Source organism: Varanus komodoensis, unplaced genomic scaffold (genome assembly GCF_004798865.1).
Source record: "Varanus komodoensis strain SLA01 unplaced genomic scaffold, ASM479886v1 scaffold7_3, whole genome shotgun sequence".
Taxonomy (NCBI): Eukaryota; Metazoa; Chordata; class Lepidosauria; order Squamata; family Varanidae; genus Varanus; species Varanus komodoensis.
Window position 1 is genome coordinate 2,549,257 of NW_025336480.1, and position 26,213 is coordinate 2,575,469.

The 26,213-nt window shown below is 41.3% G+C and overlaps 1 protein-coding gene across 1 annotated transcript in view; it reads left to right on the forward strand.

The window, feature by feature from the left end:
- The window catches only part of STK10 (serine/threonine kinase 10), a 97,050-nt gene that overhangs the window by 8,744 nt on the left and 62,093 nt on the right, over positions 1-26,213 (forward strand). The gene's annotated exons all lie outside the window — the stretch shown is intronic.

The window sequence follows — 26,213 nt, forward strand, 5'->3', positions numbered from 1 at the left end:
GTAATATGCAGTTCATTCCTTAGTCCACAACATGGGCGTTGATTCTGCTTGCTGTTGCCAACAATTTATTTTTCCTTCCTCCATCAAGAAATAATTGCCCTGAAGCATCAAGGAGGAGGGGAGCATGACTGTCCATCTTATTACTTATTAAGTTCCACCAACAGAAAACAGACAAGAGAGTGTTGTGTAGATGTGATGCTGGGCCATTTGCTGATGCATTTATTGATCCAGCTGATGCTCTAAATCCTTGGTCTGCTGGAACTGTAGCCGTACATGTTGATGCTATCCAATACAATGCCATCCCATGAAGCAACCTGCACATATAAGCTACTGATAACCTTCTAAAATGTCATGTGCTTTTAACTGGAACAGACATATTTGTGCAAGGACTGGACTGCATGCCTCAGCCCTTGGTTCAGGGGTCACGTTAAACAGCCGACCTATCTGCCACATTTCAAGCATTAATTTATCCTGTGGAAGTGTTGTTTGTCCGGGGGGAGGGGAGCATGAGCAGAGGTCCCTGTGCTGTATTTGTTTGCTTCTTGTGAAATGCTATCGCTGTACTGCAGAGGCTACTGATGAGAACACCTACGCCCCTGATAACTTGCCTGTGGCAGGAAGGGGACAGGATATGCTTTCAGTAGCGTGGCTTCTGACTGCCAATTTTATAGCAAACAATGCATTGAAGTAACTTCCTGCTGATTTTTTGTTTTTGATAAAGCCTCTGTTCTATTAATACTGCATCTTCTCTAAACGATAGCAATTCTCTTCAATTTCACATAAGAATTTATTGATTTACCAATTTCACATAACAATATGGTAATTATAATGGCTATCATCGTATGTTTCTCTTCTGCTTGGTGCAAAATTGTTCTTGCAGTTCAAAAATCTAAAATGCTTATTAAAGTATTTAATAATCTATCAATGCAGAGAACATGCAGCTCCCAAATTCTGAGTACTCCCCTTGACAAGATCAATCTATCAGATATAGTGTCATGTAGGAAGGGGAGGAGGAATCCTTTCACTTGTACCTTGGTTCCATCTTTCCTGGACTAAAGAAAGTAGGAATATTTCCAAACATAAGAAGTGTTCCCTTCTATCATTGAATATAATTTTCTGTTGTAAAAAGTCACCTTCTGCCAGATGATATGAATGAATTAGTAAACTACCAACGGATGGACTAGAAATGCCAGTGGCATGATAAGTGGCTTAAAATGCATTTCCTGCAAGAAGCTCATTAATGGAGTTGGACCAAACTACAGAACAACCAAACAGGGACATAAATGCAGCAACCTTTAACATTTAAATCTAATTAAGTGGTCATGTTTGTGACACTTACCTTTTCTTTAGTGTGGTGTCTTTTGAGAGTCTTCACTAATGGTTGAAGGTCTTGCCTATCAGCCTTCATCCCCCTGAAAATTAAAGCACGCACACACTCTTTCAGTTCCTGTGGGAAACACTGCTAACATATCAATTGCATCCTGCATTCCATTAAACATAGCAGTGGCTAATTCTGAACATCTTGCTTTTGGAGTGTCAGAGGAAGAAAACAGTCTTGCTCAACAGTGTTTTCCTTAATGATTCTTCTGGGTATTCTCTGATTCTGAACAATGAGAGAAGTGCAAGAGGCAGTGGGTTTGTCCTATGGATACTGAGAGAAGCTTGCTGGCAGTTAGGCTGTGACTGTGACTGGGGAGAGGCTGTAGCTCAGTGGCAGTACTGTTGCTTTGCATGCAGAAAGTTCCAGGTTTGCTTTGTGGCATCTCCAAAATGCCACTTCCAGTCAGTGTCTGCTCTGCTGGGCTAAATGAACCGAGGGTTCATGGTACGGTATGTACTAGAAAGTTGCTGGTGGCTTTGTGGACTGCTGGACTTGCAGACTGTATATGCAGCAGCCTATGTTTGAAAGCATGGTCACGTTGAAACTTTTGACATTTATGGTAATGTTTCAGCAAACTTCTCTAAGGGGAAAAAGGCCAACATAGTGCTTGTATTAAAAGGTGCTTCAGCTCCTCTAAAATTTAAAGCATGTGTTATGTGAGGTCTGAAACTCTTAAAAAGCACTGTTTGGTTAACCAGCTAGATCAGTCAAAATCTTTCTTGCTAAGGTTTGGCTCTAGGTCTTGAAGTGTATTTCCATTTTCCTTTACAGTTGAGGCACCAGCCTTCACTCAAAGATGCAGGAACTGAAAGGTTCAAAAAGAGCCTGTTTGAGGCTAAGGTAGATACACTCCACCTCATCTTGAATTCAAGGGCCATTTTCTGGAAGGTGATAGATACTTGCATCTCCTGTGTTTTCACTTGTCCTTGTTTAACTAAAAAGCTGTCTTAGTAATCTCTTGTGCAAAAGGGTGTTATATAACCAGTGCTTTGTTCCACCATTAGTACTTTCACCTTCTGTATTGCAAACTAGGCCAGCTGGAGAAATAATGATGCTACAGTGCAGAGCCTGCCTTCACTTTTGCTGTGATTTGGTAGCATCATGTTCGTAGCATCCCACCACTCCACATTTGCTTACTGCATGCTTTGTAGCCCATTTCAGACTTCCTTCTGAATGTCCTGTGCTTGAAAGGCCATCTTCTTCCACAGAACCATTGCTGCTTTTTTGAGGAAATATATGCCTCTTTCTAAAAAGTCGGTGCCACCCTGATTCTCCAGTTCCCTTTTTAGTCTTGTTCAGTCTGGTTTTTGTCTTAGTCATTCTTCCAAAATTGCATGTAGTTTCCTGGCTTAAAAAAGTCTTTTTATCTTCCCTTATCTGCATATTTGAATACTGTTGAGTATTCTTTTTCATGGTACAGTCAATTCTTTACACAGTTTCACTAGTGCTACCATCCTTAATCACTTGGTAAACTCTCACCTTTCCTGTGGCCTTCTTACTTTGTTCTCCCTCTCCATCTAGGTCTGGGATAGACAGAAGTTTTGGACTACAATTCTCATAAATTCCAACCAACACAGTTATCAGCCTTTATGGCTGAGTGGCAGTATAGAAATTTTTTAAAATCCAATTTTATTACTTTCTCTATAAATCCAAAACTAAAACAACCATTATTCAGGACATCGGACATACTGGGTTGACATCTCACTCTTTTTTTACATTCAACAACCATATTCAGTTCTACACATAGTCCCGTTTCTCCAACCAATGATAGAAAACATTCCAAGTTTGATAGAAGTATATATCTTCCTTCTCCTTCAAAGACAGAGTCAATCTGTCCATCTCCACGCAATCCAAAATCTTTTTGAAAATCAACTCTTCAGTAGGTGGCTCTTCGCTTCTCCAGTGTTGGGCAAATGCAATCCTCACTGCAGTAGTTATATGTAAAGTCAAATATATAGCTTGCTTATTGAAGTCATCAGGGATAATACCTAATAAAAAGATTTCAGGTTTAAATGTTAATGGTTTGTGCAGCATTTTCTCAAGCCATTTGTGTATTTTAACCCAAAGAAATTTAACATAATAAACAACATAAGTATTAATAATTGTATTATTATTATTGCTATTGCATTGCATTTACATCCCACTGTTTTTCCTTTTGTGAGGAACCCAAGGCAAATTGCATAGTTCCATTTTATCATCACACAACAACCCTATGAGATAGGTTGGGCTGAGAGTCTATGACTGGCCAAAGTCACCCAGAGAGCTTTATGGATGAGTGGGAATTAGAACCCGGATCCCCCAGGTCCCCAGTCCAGCTCTTGGACCATCACAGCACACTGGTTCTCAATATACAGTGTACATATATTGTAGCCCAAAATATCTGAAGGGAACTAAGTTGACATCTAGGTAATATCATCCCTCACACATCCATTACCTATTTTATGGAAGCCAAGCTGGGAGAACTCTATATAAAAGAATAAATAGACACAGAGCTGACATTAGGAATGGCAAAGTTAATCTCCCAGGAGGACACTCTGAATTGTCTGGACATTCTTGGACAATGGACTCTCAAAGACAGTTACTACCATGCAATTGCTAAAGTATAATTCATCAAAAGGTTCATCTCTAGTTCCATAGTTTGAACCAGGACAATTTTTTCCTTACATGTTTTCCCTCCATAATGAACTCAGAATTGCACTATTGTTTGTGCTATCAGCCTGGGTTTTGTGAATGGCACCTGTCAAGTTAATCATCACTGCCTGTGTATTTTCTTATCAATTCTCTGAAAACACAGTTTACATTTCCCTTCCCTTTTGAGTCTCGCCCGCCACGCACATATAAATCTGACAAGGTGAGGTTAATACTTCATGCACAGAAGAAGTAGCTAGTGTCTGTGAAAGCTTATGCCCAAATAAATGTGTCCATCTTTAAGGTGCTATAAAACTTGTTTAGAGATAGTGTTTATCTCTTATTCTTTTTGTCACCTTCCTTTCTTGCTAATAATCTCTAGCTGTCTTCCCACCTGACCAACATGACCCCACCTTTGACTCAATTTAAAGAAAATCATGTTTAGAAATTACATGATTGCAGAGCAAGAAGCTCACCGGTTTCTTCCTCTTTTTGTTCTACCTGATGCATTGCTGTACTTTGACTGCTTCTATTTAATGATAACATTTTCAGCTGGGTCTTAAAAATCCATTCAGTTTTGCTTTCTGCCAGTAACGAGTACTCATCACATCAACTCTGTGGCCAGTAAACTACTGATACTGGCAAACAGAATTTCCTCTGATCTTTCACTAGAAAATACAGTTCCTAATAGTAGGGAAATGGTAGGCCACACTGTTGACTAAAGAGGTAAGAGCGGATAGGGTCTAGTTACTGGCTGAGAGTATGCATATGGGAGGTTCACTCTGAAATCCTACATTGTCGATAGCATTTTATTTGGAAATAAATTTGCAAACGAGATTCTGTCCACTGCCATACTGTAGAAGCCCCTGCAAAAAACCAGTTTGTGCTGTCAGGGCTGCATTAGTCTGGTTTTTTTTTTTTTTTTTTTTTTTTTTTGCACAAGTGAAATAATACAGATAACCACCTAAAGAGAGGAAAGGCCTCTGAAAGCATTGTATCCAAAGTCTGTCTGACTGAGCTGCATCAACTAGCTTTGTTGGGTGCTACAGTTCATGGCAAAAGATGCTGAGTGTGGTGGCAGAGATTTGTAATAGGAGCAGGAGGCATGGGAGAACTAATCTAGTTACAAGGACCTACTTTATTTGACACATTTCTGGCATGTTATACAAAGAGTAAACAAAACAAAATTTGTTGCAGTGTTGGCTGTCCAAGCTCCATTCCCTTGTGCTGAGTCATACTGGTTATTCACTCCACTTCCTCTCTACAGAATCCTTTGCAATAAATCGCAAGGAAACATCTAATGGGTATGTGTGGTTCCCTCTCCAGTATGAGAGAGAGAGGGAGAGGGAGAGAGAGAGCTCTACAGACCAGATTTCTTACCAAGGAGGGACCATAACTTGGTGGTCAGGCACATGCCTTTGCATACCATAGGCCCAGATTCAGTATCTGGTATTTCCAGCTAAAGGACCAGGCATCCTGAGATCCTGGAGCGTCAGTGCCAGTCGAAGTAGCCAGTGTTCACCAACTTGGTGTACTCCAAATGTTTTAGACACTCAGCAGCCATAGCCAGCATGGCCAATGGTCAGGAATGCTGGGAATTACAGTCAAAAACAACTGGAGGACAGAAGGCAGGGGAGTAAGGCTGGCCTAAGAGGCAACCTGGTATATACCCTTGGGGTAATGTGGATTGAGCATGCCACCGGAATGTACAGAATGGCTAGCATATTCATGGTTTTTTTCTTACCTTATTCTTCCCTGGATTGTATTGAAGACAAAGTAAGTGTACATGTGAGTTGTAGCTGTAGTGCTGCACATCTGTCTGTATTTCATAGTACATAAAAAAGAAATTTGTTGCTATAATGTGGTTACTGATTTTAGGCTGTATATGGTGGTCTTTGTGTGAAGATACGTTGCATTGATGAAACATCTCTGGTGGAAGAAGCTTATCCTTAGAACTGGGTCCACTTCAAACACGCTCCCTTCAAAAAGTACATCTTCCTAAGTCAGTCTCCTCCAGTCTGGATCCCTCTGGAACTTTTGGCTTGCAACACCCATTATCTTTCATCATTGGCTATGCTGATTGGGGCTGATGGGAGTTGCAGTCCATCTGGAGCATAGTGGTTTGGGCAAAACTGACCTTGAATTTCCTTCAGCTTCAGTACAAAACTTGGAAATCTGGATGTATTGGATACCACAGGAATGCATATCATGCAAAGCGGGAGAAACTTGAATCCCACCATAATCCCCTGTCTGTATAGCCAGGTGATAGCCCAACACAGGCATTACTTGGTGTGCTTGGGATGGAGGTGGAGGAAACATTACATGGATGTGCTGACCTCTATGGATGTGTTGGCCTCCAGTTGACCTCACAAAAACTGTGATACAGCCTTCCTGGGATTGTTCCACTTCAAACTGTTGGAAGGGGATCTACATGACTGAACTTTCCTTATTCCAAAAGCTCCTTGCAAGTATCTCTCTGGAGGGGACTGGCCTTCTGAACCCTGACATGCTACTCTTGTAATTATGAAATCTGTAACAGCTGGAAGCATTTAGTGATAGAACCTCCCTGCATTTTGAACTGGAAGTCACAGACATGCTATACCATGTGATTTTTCCAAAGGTGCACATTGTATCTAGAATTCTTAGAGGTGCTTCTTCACAGCCTGTCTTAGTAGCAGGTCAATTATGAACTGCACTTTTGAGTGCACTTCCTGACTATTTGCATTTTCTGGCTTATGTGAAAATGTGATCCACTTCAAAGCTATCAGCAGCTGCATTTATTAGGTGGTACAGTAACTGTTCCTAATGTTTTTAAACTATGACATGGTGATTAAATTGATACCAATTATGCACACTGAATAGGAGCTTTTTACTCCTAAACATATAATATGTAATGTAAAAATGCAATGCTAATAAACTGGGTGCAGTTTTAAAGGAGCAAGAAAAAGACTGTTCAAATCATTGATTCAAATCAGTTTTGCCTTTGGTACTGCTAAATACCTTTCCCTAGACAAGGGTGCAAAACTGACCACTAAGCTAGATTAATTTTCAACTGTATTATTTACGTTCTTACCTCCAGGCCTTGCTTCCTTTTGTCATGCTATGCACATTCTTCATGCTTTCTTTTTAACCTGTAGAAATGTCTTTAAATATTCTCATATGGGGGCTTCATACAGCAAGCTCCCATGATGGCCAGTGAGTTAAAGTATGAGAATACAGGAACCTGCATGCTGAAAAATTGTTTTCTCTTCTTTCTGGTTTGCTGTGCCATGGCCCAGAACAAAACCTCACAAAAATAGGTCACCAAACAAGAAAGAAAGGCTCATGATGGATAGATAGAAGTAAGGTCTAATAGTAAGTACCTAGAAGATTAGAGTAGTTCATTTTCCTCACGTGAAAATTAAATTTCTGTTTATAGGTGGAACATACATATTTTAATAATGAGGTTGATCATTTATATAAGAAAGTCTTTTATAACTGATTTTTTTTTAAACTAAAGCTTGTGGTAGAAGTACTGACAGTATAGTCATTAACGCTAGGGCTAACATGCTTACATCCAGATTATTTTATATAAGGCAGGAAAGGATCCCATTTAAGAATCTGCATTTGAACTCATCATTTTTACTGTGTGCGTCTCTTATGTATAAACTCAGATAAACTGTTCAAGCAGCCAGAGATAGAACAGGAGGAGCTTGGGTGTCAGAGGAAAACTGCAACCTGGCACTAGGTGTTTGTGAGAGTATCTGGCTAGGCTAAGTTTAAGGAATTTGGCCTGTGGTAAAATAATTCCTTAGAGGCTTGGAACAACTACAGTCTCTCTTCATTTCCAAAGAATTATCCCTAAGCAGTCTTTTGAAAACACCATAGTAAATATTAATAATTTCTTATGAACAAAACATCTCTGTCATAAATTTGCTTGTTCAATGGTTTATCTTGTCTCTAGGGTTGGTGCCCATCTCAAACCTATGCCTCTTATGCCAGCTACTGGGAGGTTTAAAAGTATTCTAGTGAAATTGGTGGCAGCAGAAAGGATCTGTGTATTATAGTCATAGAAAGTTCCTTAGGTGCTGAAATGCAAGCATTAGCTATAAACTATAAACCCCATAGATGCAACTGCACAGTGAAGGAACAGTTTTCCTATAGGGGGGAAACAGTCCTAGAGAGAGGAACTCTCTGTGTGTCTATCTATAAACATACCTTTCTGTATAAATGCTGGAGAGTTGTGGTCCCTCGTATTTGCATGCTTCATTTGCACATAAGACATATGTAAATATAGCTATCACTGGGTGGGTGTGATCCATAATATGTAGTGTGCTCTTTCCTCCTTAGTTTAACCAAAATGTTTCTCACTGCCTGGCACACTGAGGCTACTTCGTATTCTGGTTGCTCTACTTACTGTGGCATGCTGAATGATCACAGCGGTACCCATGTTGACAATGCAAAGACATTCGTACATCGCATTAAATTTAGCCTTCCTGTCATCTTGCTGTAATGGCAACTTGAAACCTGATTTCTGCATCAAACATTGTTGGTACAAACAACTCACACTGAACTAATTAGGGACAAAATGACCATCCCAGTGTCATTCTGAGATAACATGAATCAGTAATGTGAGCAATTACAATACTCCATATATTGTAATGATGAGAATGTAGCATTCTGTGGCTTGTTATTTTCACTTTAACAACCCTGACGTATATGTAGAGGACAAGCATGCTCCAAGGTGCCCTGTTTCTGTTCTAATTCAGAACTGTTTCTCCAAAAGCTCATCAGTGCAGTTTTTTGACCTTTTCAAAATGTAACCTGGTTCACATTACACAACAAACCTTCATGGGTAATTAGCTATGGTAGGTTGTCATGTTGCCTGAATCTAGACCACTTCCCAAAGGGTGGCTTGTTTCCTTTTCAGAGATCTCTCTGCTATGGCTACAGTGGTCCCTGTCCATTGTAAATAAATAGAAAATGAATGCAGATTTAATAGCTGGGAAGTAAATGGAAGGTAAATTGGAGCTTCTGTATTGACTGTTCCATTGTTGCAGGTTCACAAATTTCTCTTAACTTCCCAGCAAGTCCTGTTGGCTTCCCATTTCAACAGAAGTCCCTCCAATTAATTTACAGCCATTAAATCTTAGTCTTAAGAAATGCAAAAATGTTCCTGACTATTTTAAAAAAACCCTGATAGAGTTTGCAGAATGGGTCAGAGGAAATGAGGTGCCAACACCAGTGGTGCTTACACCAGGCCCTGATGGGGTTCTGTTCAGTTGTCTCCTCAGGGAGTCCTTTTTGAACTGTTAGGACACTGCAGTAAGTTCTTCCGAAGGAGCCAGGAAAGTGGAGGGAACCAATATCCTCCCTTTCTGGAATACTTGGAGGCATGGGGAAATGTTGAACAGGTGGAGGGTGCCAAGAACAGTCTGTTCAGTGCTCAAATGCAGCAGGACCGCATTGTCAAGGAAGTGATAATATGTCTCCCCCAAGGATATGAAGATCTGGCTGGAATCAGGACCTCTTGAATTCACCAGATTTTTTGGCCTTGGTCTAGGAAGCAAGCCGAGCCAAGGTGAAGTGTGCAAATGCTTGGGGATGCTAATGGGCTCCTTCTCTGCATTGAGTTATTCTTGCACAAAGTCCACAAGTCACATGTGCACAAGTGGCATTTGCACAAGCCAGCCCTCTAGTTGGGCAACAATTAGCTCACTTCCTGCTGGAGATCCGTGAGAACACCTAGTGTAGAGAAGACGTAGGGCTGAGAGAAAACGGGTCCTGAGTCCAGGGAGCCAAGTTAAGGAAATCCAACAGGTTCCTGCTACTTTTACCACTTCCTTCTCTTTCCATTGCTTTTCAGTTGACAACTCAGCACTTTAATCTTGGCATCTGTGTGCAAATTTGCCTAGATGGTGTTCCACCTTGTTATTTTCTATGTTTGCTATCTGGTCCATTTTGCTGTTCTTATTTTGCAGATAAAGCATAGTAGGAAATTGACCAGGGAAACTATCAGCGTGGAACAGTTGTAAGAATTTTTTGAAAATTCAATTAAAAGACGATAAAATTACAAACACAGAATTTTCTGCAGCTAAGGGAAAAAATGCATGACCCCAGCTGCAATTTTTGAGACTAAATTTTTTTAAAGTGACAAACCAAAGGGGGGTCGCAATGGAAGCTGGGAAGTGGAGACAAGACAGGTCCTGTTCTAAAGGACACTGGGGTGCTGGCTGGGATACCCTAGAAGAAAACAAGCCACAGTGAGCTGGATTGTCATGTAACAGCCCACATTGTGTAGCTTTTCTGTTGTGTGCCTTAACATGTTTGGCAAACCTATCTTGTATGTGCTTGTGTGGACAAGTGAAAGGTCAAAAAGTAAGGTAGACTAGTATTGCATTGTACCCAATGCAAGTCTAACTTAAATCCCATTCACACCAATGAGTCTGTCCTAAGTAGCACAAACATTGGCTCTGAGCCACTGTTCCAATATGATGAGTTAGATGCTTCATTTCTGTGGGCTAACTGATCAGGCACAGCTGCAGCCCTAATGGTCACAGTGGCTAGTCTGCTTAGAAACATCCTTCTTGAATTTTTAATGTTTCTCTTTAAAACTAGGAACACTTCAATTCTAGGCCCTTTATTTCCAGAGATATGAAGGGAAATGTGCAGATTGTATTTCTATGCAATTCCTGCAAAAGAAGGAAATCTGATCAAGCTAATGAGCAGAAAGGTACTTAGACAACTGCTATGCATGAGAAATCATATTGTTCTGCTTTGCTCCCTTCCATTACATTAAATGACCCATAAAGAGAGAAGAGGGCAAGAATTCTTCTTCCCTTATCTTTTTCTTTGATTGTTAATGTTAGAACTGAATTGCATTTTGAATGGTTTAAATATAATCTGAGAAGACTGGTGCAACACAGCTAAATGTGAGCTGAGCAGTCTCTGACTTCATGGTCATTCCATTTCATGACTTCTTTTCTGCCTCCTTTTGCTTGTGCTGTGTGCATTGGTTTTCACCACTGCCCACAACTCAAGCAAAAGGACTTGTGCAGGGCTTGCCAAAACTATTGGTTGGCTCTTTTCCATTTTTAAAAACTCAATCATACTTTTTGGTGGGGCAGAGGGAGGGGATTATGTTGGGACTATGGAGCAGTCTGTTTGAATGGATCTTCCTTCCTCTGGTTCCTACAAGTCTTTTAATGATGCAAAATTGCTGTTTGAGGGGTGGGGGGTGGATCAGGCCAGAATCCATCTGGTCCCACATTCTGTTCTTCCCATGGTCAAACAGCAGCTGACAGGATCCCACAAGCAGGACATGAATACATCATTCCCCTCCTGTCCAGCAACTTGGGTACATAAGCATGCTGCCTATGATACTTGAAGCAGCATAAGACCATCTAGACTAGTAGCCATTGATAGCCTTCTCCTTCATGAATTTGCCGAAGCTTCTTTTAAACCCATCCAAATTGGTGGGTGTCACTACATGTCATGAAAGTGAATTCCATAGTTCATGTATGGCATGTTCTGAATTTCCCATCAATCAGCATCTTGGCTTCTAGTATTATGGGAGAGAGAAAATGTTCTGCTTCATTTTCTCAACACGATGCATAATTTCGTATGCCTCCATCACGTATTGACCTTACATCCACAGCCTTATGCAATCTAGCAGCAGTACTTCTGCATTCTTCAAAATGCTTGCTTTACTGGAATCTAGACAAGACTTTCACCTTGGGCAATTGGAGGTGGTGGCTGAGTGGTGGATTGCAGTTGTTCTTCCCTTTCCCACCCAGCTAATGGGCAGTTTCTATTCCTTAATCTGTATGCTGAGCTGTAGTATCAGATTGTCTTCTTATAACTACTTTAACTGTGACTCTGGCTGTTCTTAGTACATTGAATAATAGCAGGTCTGGCTCATTTATCTCCCCAGGACTGAACCCAATGCTTTATTTTATTTTATTTTATTTTATTTATTGCTTAATGGTTAGATTACAGTGCATTGTTTGGAGTTCATTAGGTGTTTGCCATAGGTGATTTTTCTTTCCCCTTTGCAAAGTGCTCAGTTTCCTTGCCATTAGTCTTTCAAACACTTTCAAACACTGTTGTCTTTCAAACACTGTTGAGTAAGCAGTTCTGTACAGCGAAGAGTTGAGCTTCAGGATTTGGAACCTCCAGACTTCTGGAAAATGCTTCTCCACACTCAAAAGGGCATCACCACTGCAGTGTTGTCATTACTATTTAACACAATACACCTTTCTTCCAATAAACTTTTTTCATGTGGCAAATGCACATGTTTCTTAGTTACAGAAGAACCGAGCATTGTCTCTAATGTTATTCCAACTTGTTTCATTCATTTCAATGGGTGTACTCTGGAATTAATATTGTTTAGAACCCTAAATGCCCTTCAAGGAGAGCTTTTCCTTAATTCTTCCTTCCCTCTCAAAATGTAAATTAAAATATTTGGGTCCTTTGTTGCTTTTATACCAGCATGGCCTGCCTTCATCAGATTAGATCAGTCTCCCCCCCCCCCCCCCGCCACAACCTTGTATCCTCCAGATGTTTTGGACTTTAGCTTCCAACAATGCCTTACTATCAGCCATGTTGGTTAGGGCTGAATGGAGCGGGTGCAGAAGCCCGGAGGGTCCCTCGTAGGGGAAGGCTGGCACCAATTATCAGAAGTTGGAAGCTTCTGTTGCTACATGCTTGGCAGTCAGTGATTTGTATCCCATACTCTCAGTGAAGTTGTTGGACTTGCCCTAAACTGTTTTGAAATGGGAATGTAATTTACCAAGCAATACTTTTTGCTCAGAATGATCCATCTGGCTGATTTCCAAGTCCAAAAAAGTCAGCTAAATCACAATGGCATGGATGTAAATATGAACTCTAATGAAACTCAGAAGTCTGACCATTGGTTGACAACAGACCAATCTGTACCATGTCTTATGAACAACAAAATAATAAATGATACTGAATGAACAACTGACATTTATACCAGTGCAACAAGCAAGGCATACTGGTATGGGAGACCTAAAATAGGGGTGGGCAGATCAGAATTATAGAATCTGCTTTTCACTAAGCCCCGGGGTCCACCAACAAGACTGAGGTACAAAGTAGCAGCTCCAAAAGGTGGACATAACATTGCAGAACACAAGAACTGGAGTTTATGCAGACATTCTTTTCACAGAAATGCACCCTCTTCCAAGCTTTCTTTATTTCCACAGCCTAATTTAGAAGGGGGGGGGACTTTTATAGTCACTGTTACGAAACCATTTGGAGTCTGAAACCTTTGCAGATCTACTGCAAATTATCTACTAACCTCATGACAACAGCAGAAAACCTGGGTCACTGTAGCTCTTTTGTGACTTAAAAGAACTGGGCAGCAAAGCTGCTGTCTGCTACCTGGAAGCAATGCTGTGGCATGGCTGAAAATCTTGCTTTTACTTTGGATTTTTTTACTATAGTCCCCTGAAGGTTGTTTATGCTTTTCATCTCCAGCAAGGAAATACACACACACGTGTATCATGGCTTGTTCTTTCCTAAGTGGCTAACATGACAGCACTGGTACTCCCTTGAGATGAGGCCATACCTTTGCTGTTTAGGTAAGTGTTTCTTTAGTATGCGCTCAGAGCCTCTCAGATTGTAGAAGTGATACACGCCTCACTTTTATGGTCACTTGGCCTAGGCCCTTTTTCCTTTAAAACAAAGAGAGCAGTCTAGATTTAAGTTCTGCTTGATTCAGGTGAGGGGGCTGAACATATGTTAGATGGTGCCAATATTTCTTAAACGTTTTTCTGTGATTCGTATTCCAGCTGGCATTGGGGAGTTTATTTTTTGGCACCTGGGCTGTCACCTGCTGAGTTCTCAGTATGACTTTAGGTTTGAACATCACTGAAAAAGAACAAAACCAAACTCTTTATCTTTTCAAGAATTGGTGCTAAACAATTAAAGGTAGTTTTGCTGGAGAAGGGGAATGAGAGAGAGAGAAAGGGAGGCAGCTTAATCTTCCAGCCTGAATGTCAGCATTTTTCCTGGCTGGCTATTCACAATAGACATGAAGGAAAGAATGGGTTTCTGAATAAAGCAGTCCTTTATTTTTAACAGTGGGGAACACTGCCCAAGCTTTAAAAAAAGTCAGACAAAACTATCCTTTTTAAAATTAGTAAGAGGAACCTCAAGTTATCTCAAATGCCACTGGTAATGGTTTAATCACAATGGCTACCCTTTTCTTTCTCTGTCCATGCAATCTCTTCAGGTAAAGATTGTCCCCATTTCACAACAAAATTCCTGAAAATCCTTATGCTGCAAATCATTTAAAAGTAAGATGTAGATAAATTACATTTAAAACTGCCACAAACCTGAGTGAATCAATTAACATGAATGTTGGCTGTGCTAGAACTATTTGTCTACATATCTTGAGATCAGCTTCAGCTCTGTCACTGAGTCTTTACCACTAGTACTTGGCAGTCAAATCTGCTTTGCTACATTAGGCTGCCAGCATAGGAACTATCCAAAACTACAATGATACGCCTACAAAACCTCTGGACAAGCAGATGTTTAGCTTATATTTACAAGTGACAACATGCTTAATTATTTCAAAGGGAGAAAAGCATACACAATAAATCTGGTTTATTTAATAATGTAACAATGCATTACATGACCTTCGGCCATTGTATGTCCTTCTCTAGATTATGCATGGGGCAGATTACGCATTGCCATTTCATTCCATGACAAAGCCTGCATTTTCTTTTCTTCTAACTATCCCTTAGGCCTTTTGTTAACAACTGAAAATGGCCCACATTCCTTACATATATTTATTGCTTGGACCTTTGCCCTTGCTTGAATGTCAGGAGGGATTTTATCTGCTTGCTTATAGCTATAGAGGCCAGGAAAACCAGACTGCTGTGCTGGTGTACTTTCAGATAAGAACATAAGCAAAGCCAAGCTGGATCAGACCCAAGACCCAACTAGTCCAGCATTCCATACACACAGTGGCAAACCAGCTGCCCACAGGATCACTCAAGCAGGATAGGTGCAAGACCCTCACCCGTTCAAGTTCCTCAGCAGCTAGTATATGCAGGCAGGTCTCCTCTGGTGAAGGAGGTATCACATAGCCTGCAAGGCTGGTAGCCACTGACAGTCTCCTCCCTCCTGAATCTGTCCAATCTCCTTTTAAAGCTATCCAGATGGGCAGCCATCACCACTTCCTGTAGCAGCAAATTGGCTCTAAATCCATCCTAACATGCATTGTTTCCATCACAGATAAATGATGGGAGCAAAATGGTAGCCTAGTGATTGGTAAATAGAAGACTGAACTTGGCTTGACAGAAACAACCTTACTACAGTTGCTGGATCCCATCACTGGGTAACCAGGTTGCCCTGCATCAGAATTAGAGGAGAGGTTTTGCCTTTACTACAACTGTGTTCCCAGCTGCAGTGAGTTACAATTTCCCAATAGGAATTAATGGCAGTCACTTACTCTTTATATCAGAATACATAAATGGGTGCATTTGGGACTTACTTAACCTATTCCCTATTTCTGATGACATCAGTAATTAAGTACCATTCCCATGCTGTTATGTAGTGCTGTCATGACATTTATTTCTTGGTTAGGGGTGAGTGACTCATGCCTCCCCCCCACCCCCCATATATTGGCCTTCAGCTCCCATTCAGCCATAGCTAGCATAGCCAGTAGTGAGGTATAATGGGAACTGTAGGCCAAAACATATTGAGGGCCATGAGTCATCCATGCCTAGGGTGCATTGTTGTTGGGTGAGTGGACAGAATCTTGCAAATTGACTTTGATTGTTGTAGATGATCATCCTACAGGAGCTGAGGTTGACTGGAGATGAGGTCCCCTAGAGTTCACCTTTCAGCTGCAGCATCTGTCAGAACAATGCACCTTGTGTTATAGCATCTTCCAGTTGCAAACGGTCTTTTTCTACAATTTGTGTAGCTGTGTAAAAGTAACAGTGTAAAATTTAATCAACTGTATTAAAGCTGCATTTGTGATATATTGCTAAAAGACCTATAGCATCTCTTTTCCAGTGAATTAATTAGTTAAAGAAAATTCCCCTGTGGTGGGATATTTTGGGTTAAGTATATCATCAGCGGTGGGATTTCAAAAACTGGGTAGCTTCGGAGTTGGCTCAGACTATCTTGTCTTGTGTATTCTCTGCAAGTTGCTAAACCTGACCTTAGTGACCTTAGCATTTCCATTTTACTGGGTATTAGGTAGATATGGGTGTATCTATACTTAGATTTGTGGTTGCAGAGCTGTGAATCCTAGCATCCCAGGAGCATTGTAACTGAGCAGACAGGTTGATTACCAGCTGGAACTATTTCTGTGTGAATTGATTCTAAGCTATGGAAAGTTTATAAAACAATTCCACATCCCTGCAGTATACCCAGTTCTATATCAGTGTTGCTTGGTGAGTTCAGTGTTAAGCATTTCCACTACTGCACTGCAAACAACTAATGCTTTTGATTTTTCTGTCGTCTTTTGTGCGTACAGAATGCCTGTGTAGTTGGATGGGCCAATCTTAATCATTACCATGGAATGTCATGACCCTGCAAAGGATCCTATGCTAAGATTGCCTCTATACCAGCTGCCCACCCATTCCTGTCCCCAGTGCATCAAGAGCAGCATGACCTGTCTAGACTAATTCTAATAGTGCCCCTCATAGGGATGGAAACATATGGCCAAAATCTGGCTCTCATGTTCACTTTGCTGTGCCTGGCCCTGATCAAGGAAGACAGGCAAGCCGTGATCAAGTCTCCATTAGCAATTGGTAATGCCAGTGGCCCCTTTCTTTGCATAAAATACAGAAAGTACACAGTTCTTTGCACAAAGTATGGAAAGCCCACCCACTGGGCATGTGGGTGTCAGGCAGTGTAATGATCTGAAGCATTATGAGAATGTACCTTTAAATGTTAGTAAGTTTCAGAAGAGCAAGAGGAATAAAAGAGAGGATGAGTGAGTAAGGTGATTGGTGACTGAGAGTTTGTAGGCAGAGCTTGAATGTGTTTGAGGAGAGAGAAATGGCACAATGCTGTCGATTAGTCAGCCATTAACTGTCAGTCAGAGTTGTGGTCAGTCAGTGGTCTGCAGAACCTGAAGAGGCAGCCTTCTCATTAGAATCTCACTGAGTGCTGTGAAAGGCATTTTAAGATTCCAAAGAAAAGGAAGGGAAAGAGTGAGATATCTCAGTCAAAAGTTATTATACATTGTGTTATTCACTAAGCCTAAGGAAATAAGTTACTGAACATCTTGAAACCAATACACTTACTGTACAAATAAAGTTTTTTGTTTATTGTTAACACAGAGTCATAGGGTTTTGAATACCCTGTGTCTCATCTTCAGGTCCACATAATCCAACGAAGCAGCCTTATAGCTTGGACACATATTCAGGGAGAGGTTAATTAATAAGATTGGAATTAAATTCCTAGTGGCAGCCTTACACACTGAGAGAAAGAGAGGGAAATAGCAAGAAGTTAAAGGCACACCATATCTAAACAAAATGTAGAAAAGTACTCTTGACGGGCAGCATGTACACAAGATGGCCTCATGGACTTGTTTTCTGCCAGATGAACCCATGGCATGAGGTGCAGGGAGAAGGTGAACCAGAGTGTGGGGGGACCAAACCAAGGAAATCTGATGAATTACCACTCCCAACTCAGATTCCTTGCCCTAGCTTTCCCTTTGTTGTCTTCTGCTTGGTTTGGACTTCAGCTACTATCACCATGGCCAGTGGTCAGGAGTGCTGCAAGGTCAGAACATCAGGGGGGCAGCTGGTTGGGGAACACTGTGCTAACTTTAGCTTTCAATTAAATTTGGCTGACACATGGCACTGAAGCTTGAAAAGCCTTGGAGGTATAGTAGAAAATACGAATTGATTACAACCTTTTAAAAGTGCTTTTTGTTTAAGAAAAAGCAGCTTGGTAGGAAATGCTTGTTTGTGAAAATACCCGATTATAAGCAATATCAGTCTCTTAAAGTAACAGTGTATTAGGACCTGTGTCTGCAGACTCAACATGTTCCTTTCACTTCCTTCCCTTTTGGAAATAACCATGGCACACAACATTGTTTAGCTAAGTAAGGGTTGTGCCGATTTTGCTGCAACACCCTGGGGCATCTGTCAAAAGAGAAATACAATAAATATTCCCCACCCCCCTTCAGAGAGATGGGCTTCTGCATTTATTTACTTTTATCTACTAACCTTCATTTAAGGACCTAATGATCTGCCAGTCCCAGATCTTTTAGGAGCAAGACATCCTCAGTGGGCTTCCTCCTGCAGTGAGTCAATCCTATTGCTGTCATCATTACCAGCTGCTCTTGCTTTCTGTCCTCTTCCTCATCATTGCCAGCACTTGCTTGCTTGGCAGGCAGAGGGTTGGTGAGCAATGCAGCAGGGTCACTGCTCCTCCTCACCAGCACCACTGCATGGGCCTGAGCAAGAGGCGGGCAAATAAGCAGGGTGCAGTAATGAAGTGGAGGCACAGCTTCAAAGGACACTTGCCAGTGGGTCCAGCTAAGGTTTGGGCCCACCCTTGTTTGTCAGGCATGCTTAAAGCTCTGAGGGTTTCTAAGCAATTATCTTAAGTATTGAGGAATTTGTGTGTGAATCATTCCATTGCAAGTCAGGTTTAGGCTAAATTAGGCTCCATTGATTTTCCTGGGAGTTATTTGGAACTAACTTAGTGTGGAGGTAATCCAGTCCTGCATGTATATTGGAGCACCTGTTGCAGGGGGCTTTCCCCTGCTACTCCCCCAAGTGCTCAAACAGCAGCATTTCCTTCCTGGAAATAATTTTTCCTTTTCTCCTAGAGTATTTATGATTATGATTTTTTTAAAAAAATGCACACACCATGGATCTTTAAAAGCCTGGGGCAAAATTTGGCCCTCCTAGGCTCCTCTCTGCTCTTCCAGGGTTCAGCTGGTGGGCATGGCCTTTCCAGCCAACAATAATTGTTTGTCAGGTTCCCAGCTTTTACGCCATCCCCACCCCATTCTAAAATCTTGAATGCGTCTACTAAGACTAAGTTGCTGGCTGTGAATATGTTTAAAATATGCTGCCATTTCTGGTATTTTGACTCTTTAGCCTTTCATCCCACCCTTTTGCCTCAAATCCCAGGCTGCAATGGAATGTGCTCTCCTAGAGCTCCACAATGAAATTTAGTCCTCAGGCTGAAAAAGGTTCAACACTGCATTAGAAAACACCTGTTCTGACATTGGTGATAACTGATTCAGCCCCTCTCTTCTTCCCTGCACCTTGTATGCCCCCACTTCAAGGCTAATGACTCACCAGTGGCAACAATGAAAGCATCAGGTGGAAGTGACAAAGCTTTTTTTCTGGCAATGTCCCCACACCTGTAGGATTGATTACAAACTCCCCATGGTTGGTGTTCTTTAAAACAGTCCTAAATGCACGCACTTGTTCTCAGTGGCTTTCTCTTAAGGGCTTTAATGAGTTGCTGAATGGAATTTTAGTTTGTTATTGATCTTAATGTTTGAGGACTGGATTTAATTTTACTGTTGGTTCTTATTAGTTAGCTCTGGTTTTAGTTTTGCATTGTTGATTTTAAGAGGCTTTATAAACTCTTAAAATGTCCTGTATATATATTTAAAATGAAACTGCCATGTCACTGAAGAATGGGTTGGTCTCTCTCACTCTTTCAAACTCTCCACTGCCCACCCATTGTGCCTCACCACTTTATGTAGTGCTTTCTCATATCTTTGAAAGCTTTGTCTTCTGCTATCTTGCTCTGAAGTGTGCATTTTGAAATGACATGGCTGTGTCCCTCCAGTAATACTGCCCTTGTTCTATTATGAAAAGAAAGGTATTCCCACTGGTGTTGGATTGAGACAGATAATTTAGCAGTGGGGAGAAATTGCTTGGAAAAATTCTGTTTTACAAATGTAATGCTTGTGACTGCTATTCACACAGTATATAGGTCATTCAGATGCTTTGTTTGTGGTAGCTGCAATTGGAAGTTATGGCTACCCCAGATTTATGCCTGAGATAAGGGAATTAGGATGAATGCCTGGGATGTTTCATGGATGTGAGTGAACTAGATTTCCTTATGTTTAATTGAATGCTGCAATCTCTGCCCTTTTTCCTCCACGCCATGTTATTGACCTTCCTTGCTGATATGCATTTTCTAAGGGTTTAAGGTGGTTATAGTTGCTGGGTGGTCATGAAAATAGCATTTCTCTCATTCTGCAAGGTTGAACAGTGTGTTCTAAGGAATGGCATTGCTTCATTTCCCTTGGAAAGGCAAAGGATGGCAAGGCCTCTCAAGCAATTGGTCAAAGGACTGGATACCTTCCTACTAGCTTCTGGTGAAATGTGCTTTTGTAACTTCCTGAAGTGGTATGAAATGTATCATCATCTCTGCTGCAGTATTTTTTGCAAGGGCTGGGCTAGAAAGATGGCATTGGCTTGTGTTCCCCCTCACATTACTTGTGGAATCTGGATTGTTGTTCTCTCTGAACACCTGCCAAGAGCTCTTAAAATAATGCGGAAAAGGAAAGGATACAGCTATGTAGTTGCTTCCATGCTGTTGACTAAAGCCGAATGTGCTCCTGTGCTTCTAGCATTTTTCTTCCTGTCCTAGAATCTCAAGGAAAAAAAGAGTGTTGCAAGCATCCAAGACATTGGCCCACCACAAATCTGGATTTGTATTTGTGCCTACTTCCAGGGAAAGGATTCAGATGTTGTAGGTTCGGGCACATGAATGATAGAGGGAGAAATGTGGAGGAGAGGGATGGCGAGTGGAAGAGAGAAAGAGAGTAGGGATGCATGTATTTGGGTGGGAGATGTGGGAAGATTGGACCTACAAGAGGCTTCTTGGATTAAAACCAGCACTTAGATTCTGGTGAAATGTGTCATTTAAGGACCAAAGAAAGGAAGTTGTCCTCGTAACTGAAGGTGAGATCCACAGTCCCTACCCATAAGTATGTTTTGAGAAAAGAAGCAGCCCTACCCAGATACATGTCTTGTAGTGTTATGCACTGCACTATACATTGTGTTTCATACACTTTGCTGGAGTGTGCACAATTTTCAAGGTTGTGACAGGACTTTCTGCAGCCTTTCACAAATCCATAGCTGACTGGGGATGCTGAGAGCTATATCACATCTGGCTCAAAGTTCCCAACCTTTCTGGGTGCTTTCACTGCCAGATGCGGATGCCTCAGTACTTAATTTACAAACGAATATATGAACATCCTCCAGTGGTAAAGCAGTGCGTGTTAATGTTAGATTGATAGGGTATTCCTCTCTGTGGTGACTATTTCACACATGCAAGTTGTGGATGTTTCAGACTGATCATGTCTATAAACTCACACGTGTGTAAACTCAGTTGCAAAAATACCACTAGAAGAAAGCAGGCATGAAAGTTACGTGACTGTTGGGAGAAGGCTGGACAACTGCCACTTGTCTACTCTGTCTGCTTCACCTGACCATTGCTAACTTGAGGGAAATATTGGGGTTTTCTTAAAATACATTTTATTATTTTCTCTACAAGCTAACATTAAAAACAACAGTTATTTAAGACATCGGATATACTGGGTTGACATCTTCCTCTTTTTAACAGTCAATAACCATATTCAAATCTACGCATCGGTTCTCTAACCGATAATAAAAAGAGTTCCAAGTTTGGTAGAGATATGTGTCTAACTGATACATATCTCTACCATAATCGGTTATTATCTCTAACCGGTAATAAAAAGAGTTCCAAGTTTGGTAGAGATATGTGTCCTCCTCCTTCAGAGACAAGGTCAATCTGTCCATTTCCACGCAGTCCAAAATCCTTTTTAAGATCAACTCTTCAGTGAGTGGCTCTTCACTCCCGCAGTGGTGAGCAAATACAATCCAACTTGAGGGAAATTTTGAAGAATGCTTTAGTCCAGGGTTGGATTAATATTGGTGTGCAGCACAAAGGGCTCCCACCCTAAAGAAGCTTAATTTCACACACTCATATACACACTAGACTTCTTTCCCCGCCTTTCAAGTGAGACTCTGTAACTGAAGGGATGGTTATCCTGTGGATGAGTTCCAGAATTTTTATCAAAAAAGGAAACTTTCTAGTGGCTCTCTTAGAAAAAACAAGCCATGTAAACCACCAAAGGAAAAGCCAACGATTCCTCACAAGTGAAACTCTGTAAAATAACAGCTGATGGTAGAATTTCAGCAGACATACCAAAGGGAGTGTTGCTGGGCAGCAGCTGCATTTCCCTTAAGCAATTTGTGGTAAAATACCGTATTTTTTGCTCTATAAGATGCACCTGACCATAAGATGCACCTAGTTTTTAGAGGAGGAAAACAAGAAAAAAAAATATTCTGAATCAGATGGTTTACTAAACTATTTAATAAACTATAACAGAATACAGTAATACCATATTTCAACCTTGTAAAGTGAACAGCGGTCAACAGTGGCATTAAGAACCATCATCACTGTCATTAACAAAAGAGAGTCTTTAAAGTTCGAGTATCCTTCTAGTTTTCGTTGAACCCATAGAACTCATCATCACTAGAGTCAGAATTTATGAAGCTCTGTTGCTCACAATCACTGACATCACTTTCTTAGTCAGTAGTGGAATTATTGAAGGAATCCACAATCTACACCAGTTATACAAGAACTGCTGCAGACAATTCAATAACAAATCTAAAAAAGCCAGTAATGTCCACGCTGCCCTACTAGTAAATAATAGAAAAAAACTTCTGACAAAAAATGAGCTATTGTACGGTAAATCAAACACACAGCGGACTAAGTAGCCTTTGAAGAATAAACTTCATACACGAAGGTAATGCTGTTCAAATATCCACTGATCCTAAAAAAATGTGTCTGATCAACTAACAGATAACTGATCCATGGAAAGCTTCCTGATAATCACAGGCACATTCCCCACCACTTCCCCATGGGCTTCATTAAAAGACGGGTTGCCATTTGAAAACACACACCAACCTGTGATTAACAGCTCTCACCTGCACTGGAGGAGGGGGATGGAGCAGGGTGCGCCGAGTGCGTGCCGGCCAGGTGGTGCCACGTGGTGCAGGCGAGCTGGCAGCGTCCCGGGCATCGGGCACACACACATTCGCTCTATAAGACGCACTTTTTTCCTCCTCAAAAGTAAGGGGAAATGTCTGTGCGTCTTATAGAGCGAAAAATACGGTACCCCACCCTCTCAAGCAGCCTTACTGCTTCATCAGCCAACTATACATCCAACATCAGGTCATCATTTTTAGTCTATATACTAACAGCAACCTCTTACTCAGCATACTCACAAATACAATTCTTGAAGTCAAAAGCCATGTCTCTGTGCCCCTAAACCAGCACTGAATAAGGATTGAGCATGTTCAGCACCACTGTGACTGGGGCAATGGGTGGGGAGTAACAAATGCAGCAGTCAGCAAAACGGCTGAGTGGGGAGACACCCTGACCCTGAATCTGAGGATTCCATTTTGTCACAGCTCTCACTTGTCAAAACAAATGCCTCTGGATGGTTTTTTATGCTTGAGCCTCATTCACTTACAGGGATCTCAGAGTAGTCCAGACTGTTCTGTTTTCTAATAAAACTTGCATATGGGATGTTTAAACTGTTCTCCCATTGATACTTAAGACAGGAAGCTTATTTCACAGTAGAGGCCTACTATACCAGAAACAAACTGCTGAGCAGTGGGAGTTCCATTTCTCTAAAGATGCTTAAGCTGCGTTTCCTGCCCTATTTGCTGGAGTGCTTCCATGTGGATAGAAAGCTGAAATGTGGTGTTGGACAGAAATACCTGCACACAGATATCTTCCAGGTACAGATTTTTTTTAGAAGTCCAAAAATGACACGCTTACCAGCTGAAATGGAGGACTGAGATTTTCCATCTCTCTTCTACTTGTCCCCAGTCATATTGTCTGCGCTGTCAAATACTGACATTCGGATACTTCACTGATAGTTGGAGGGTAAAAATAGGCAAATTGATGCCTTTAGTAAATCCTCTCACTACTGATACTGTGCTTTTGAAAGTATAATGAGAATAATCTAGGCGCAGTAGTCTTTGTCCTCAGGCAAGACTTCTGATGTTTGCTGATCTTTTTTATGTTCTTTCACTGTTTCTAAATCTTCAGGGGTCTACATTTCATTATTCTGTCTTTGTTTCAGAAAATCTAAGATACTGTAACAGAAATGCTCTGCTTTTCCTATCTTAGATTCAGAATGCCTGAAAAATGAGGTGACAGATGCTGCCCACACAGACTTACTTCATGCTTCCTTTTCTACCACTTTATTTCCTGAGTGAGCAGCTGTTCTAGAGTAGTTCTCCCCTTTCTCATTTACTGCTTTGTAAATTAGATAACTGTAAAGTGGGCTAAAAATCCCATAGCTATTCTTTTATAATTTTATTTCAATAGAATGTAGGTACAGATTGTTGCCACATTTGATATAAGTTTCCATTCTCTGTGGTGATTTCCCTGTAAAAAGATAGCTGAAATTTGAATCTAATCTGCTGCAAACATTAATCTGGAATGTCTGCGTGGGGCACAGAGAAGCAGCTGGGTAGAGGTTTCGGACAAGGACAATGAGTACAGAAAACCCTAAACGCTCCCTTTTGCTGTTTCTCCCTCATAAATTGTGATCTGCTCTCTCCTGATACTTTGTGATAGAAGCAGCAGCTGCAGGACACAAGTTGCAAGTGGAACATGTCATTCTTACACTTAGGGAGACAAGCCGGACCCAGCACACAACCCAAAATAGGTGGTGTCCCAGCAGTAGTCACTGATTTAGTCTTCTGTATCACTGTGGTGTTGCTGGAGAATGAGACCCACATGAAAGCATGATCCATTTCCTCCAGATATAACCTGGCATGAAGGAACTTGCCCCACTTCATGGGGGGTAGATTAGATGGCAAAGAAGGGTTTCACAATGGAAGTCTAATTATGAATGGATCTACTGGAGGGGTGGCTGCCAGTGTGTGGGCTGGAGCTGGTAGCTTTGTACCCCAAAACATCCAGCAAAGGTTGCTGTTTTTCCTGAGGATATATCAGGTGGCTAGCCAATGCTCTCTTGTTTCAAGTTCCATACTGCAAGCTGGACTACAGTAAGGTACTTCTCATCCTGCTGTCTGCTGGCTGCGTGCTGCACTCCAGTAAAGAGCCATGTAAGAAACAAGAGTCAAGGTGGAGGGAATCTGTGCTCTGTCTCTTTCTCCTGAAAAGGAAGTGGAGGCTGCAAATGCGCATGCTGACCCAGTATCATAAAACCCATAAGAGCAGCTTGATGTGTGTGTGCATTAATAACATGTGCTTAATTCAAGCACACCTGGAGTGTTTATGTTGAGAAGTAGTCCCTTTATAAATATTCTGAACAGTTTTTCTAAACAGAGAGCTAAAAAGAGAAAGCAATAATGTTAAGGAAAACAGGTCCTCTGAATTTTCCCAGATATAAACATAACTGCCTACCCCATTTGTCATTTGATGAGTGTGTTGTGTGAGATCCAACTGGGAAAGTACTGTTGCATGCTTTGATGAAGGGAGTAACCAAGTTTTGTGCTACATCTAGAGAGTTTATGATGTACAGAGTAGTAAATAAAGATCTGGGAGATACCAAGCTGTATTTATGGAGATAGGTCAAATTTATCTAATAATGCCTTTAGTATTTTTAACTGTCCATGTTTGTGTCCAAGAGAGAGAGCAAGGTTTGAATTCTCATGCAAGCCATCCCAGCTATTTGGTGTTTTTTTCTGACTGGATAAACAGCATTACCAGAGCCCTGCTTATGGCCATTCTCTTATTTCTGCATCATGTAAGAAGGGCTGGCAGGCAGACAAAGAGAGCAGACCCAGTGAGCTGGGAGCTCAGACATCAGTATCTCCACAGAAAAGTTTCCAAAATTCTGAGGCTCTAGTTTATGCATTGATGTCCCTGGTATGTTCAGTGCATAAGAGGTACATTATTAACTTCCTTGTCATCTCAAAAGATAGAAGCAGCTAAAGGTCTGGTTCCCGTGCAGCCAGACCAGAGTCCCTGAAGCCAGAAGCAGATGTCATGCTGGCCTGTTGGTCATGAGAAGCAGTGCTCTCCAGCATCTTTCTCAGTTACAAGCTTCTCAGTTAGATGTTAAGTCTTGATTGGCTAAGAGTGTCAGCTAACTACATTCAGGTCAGTACCTAACTCTAGAGGGCACCCCTGACCATGGATGGTGAACATGTGGTCCTCAAGGTGATGTTGAGCTACACCT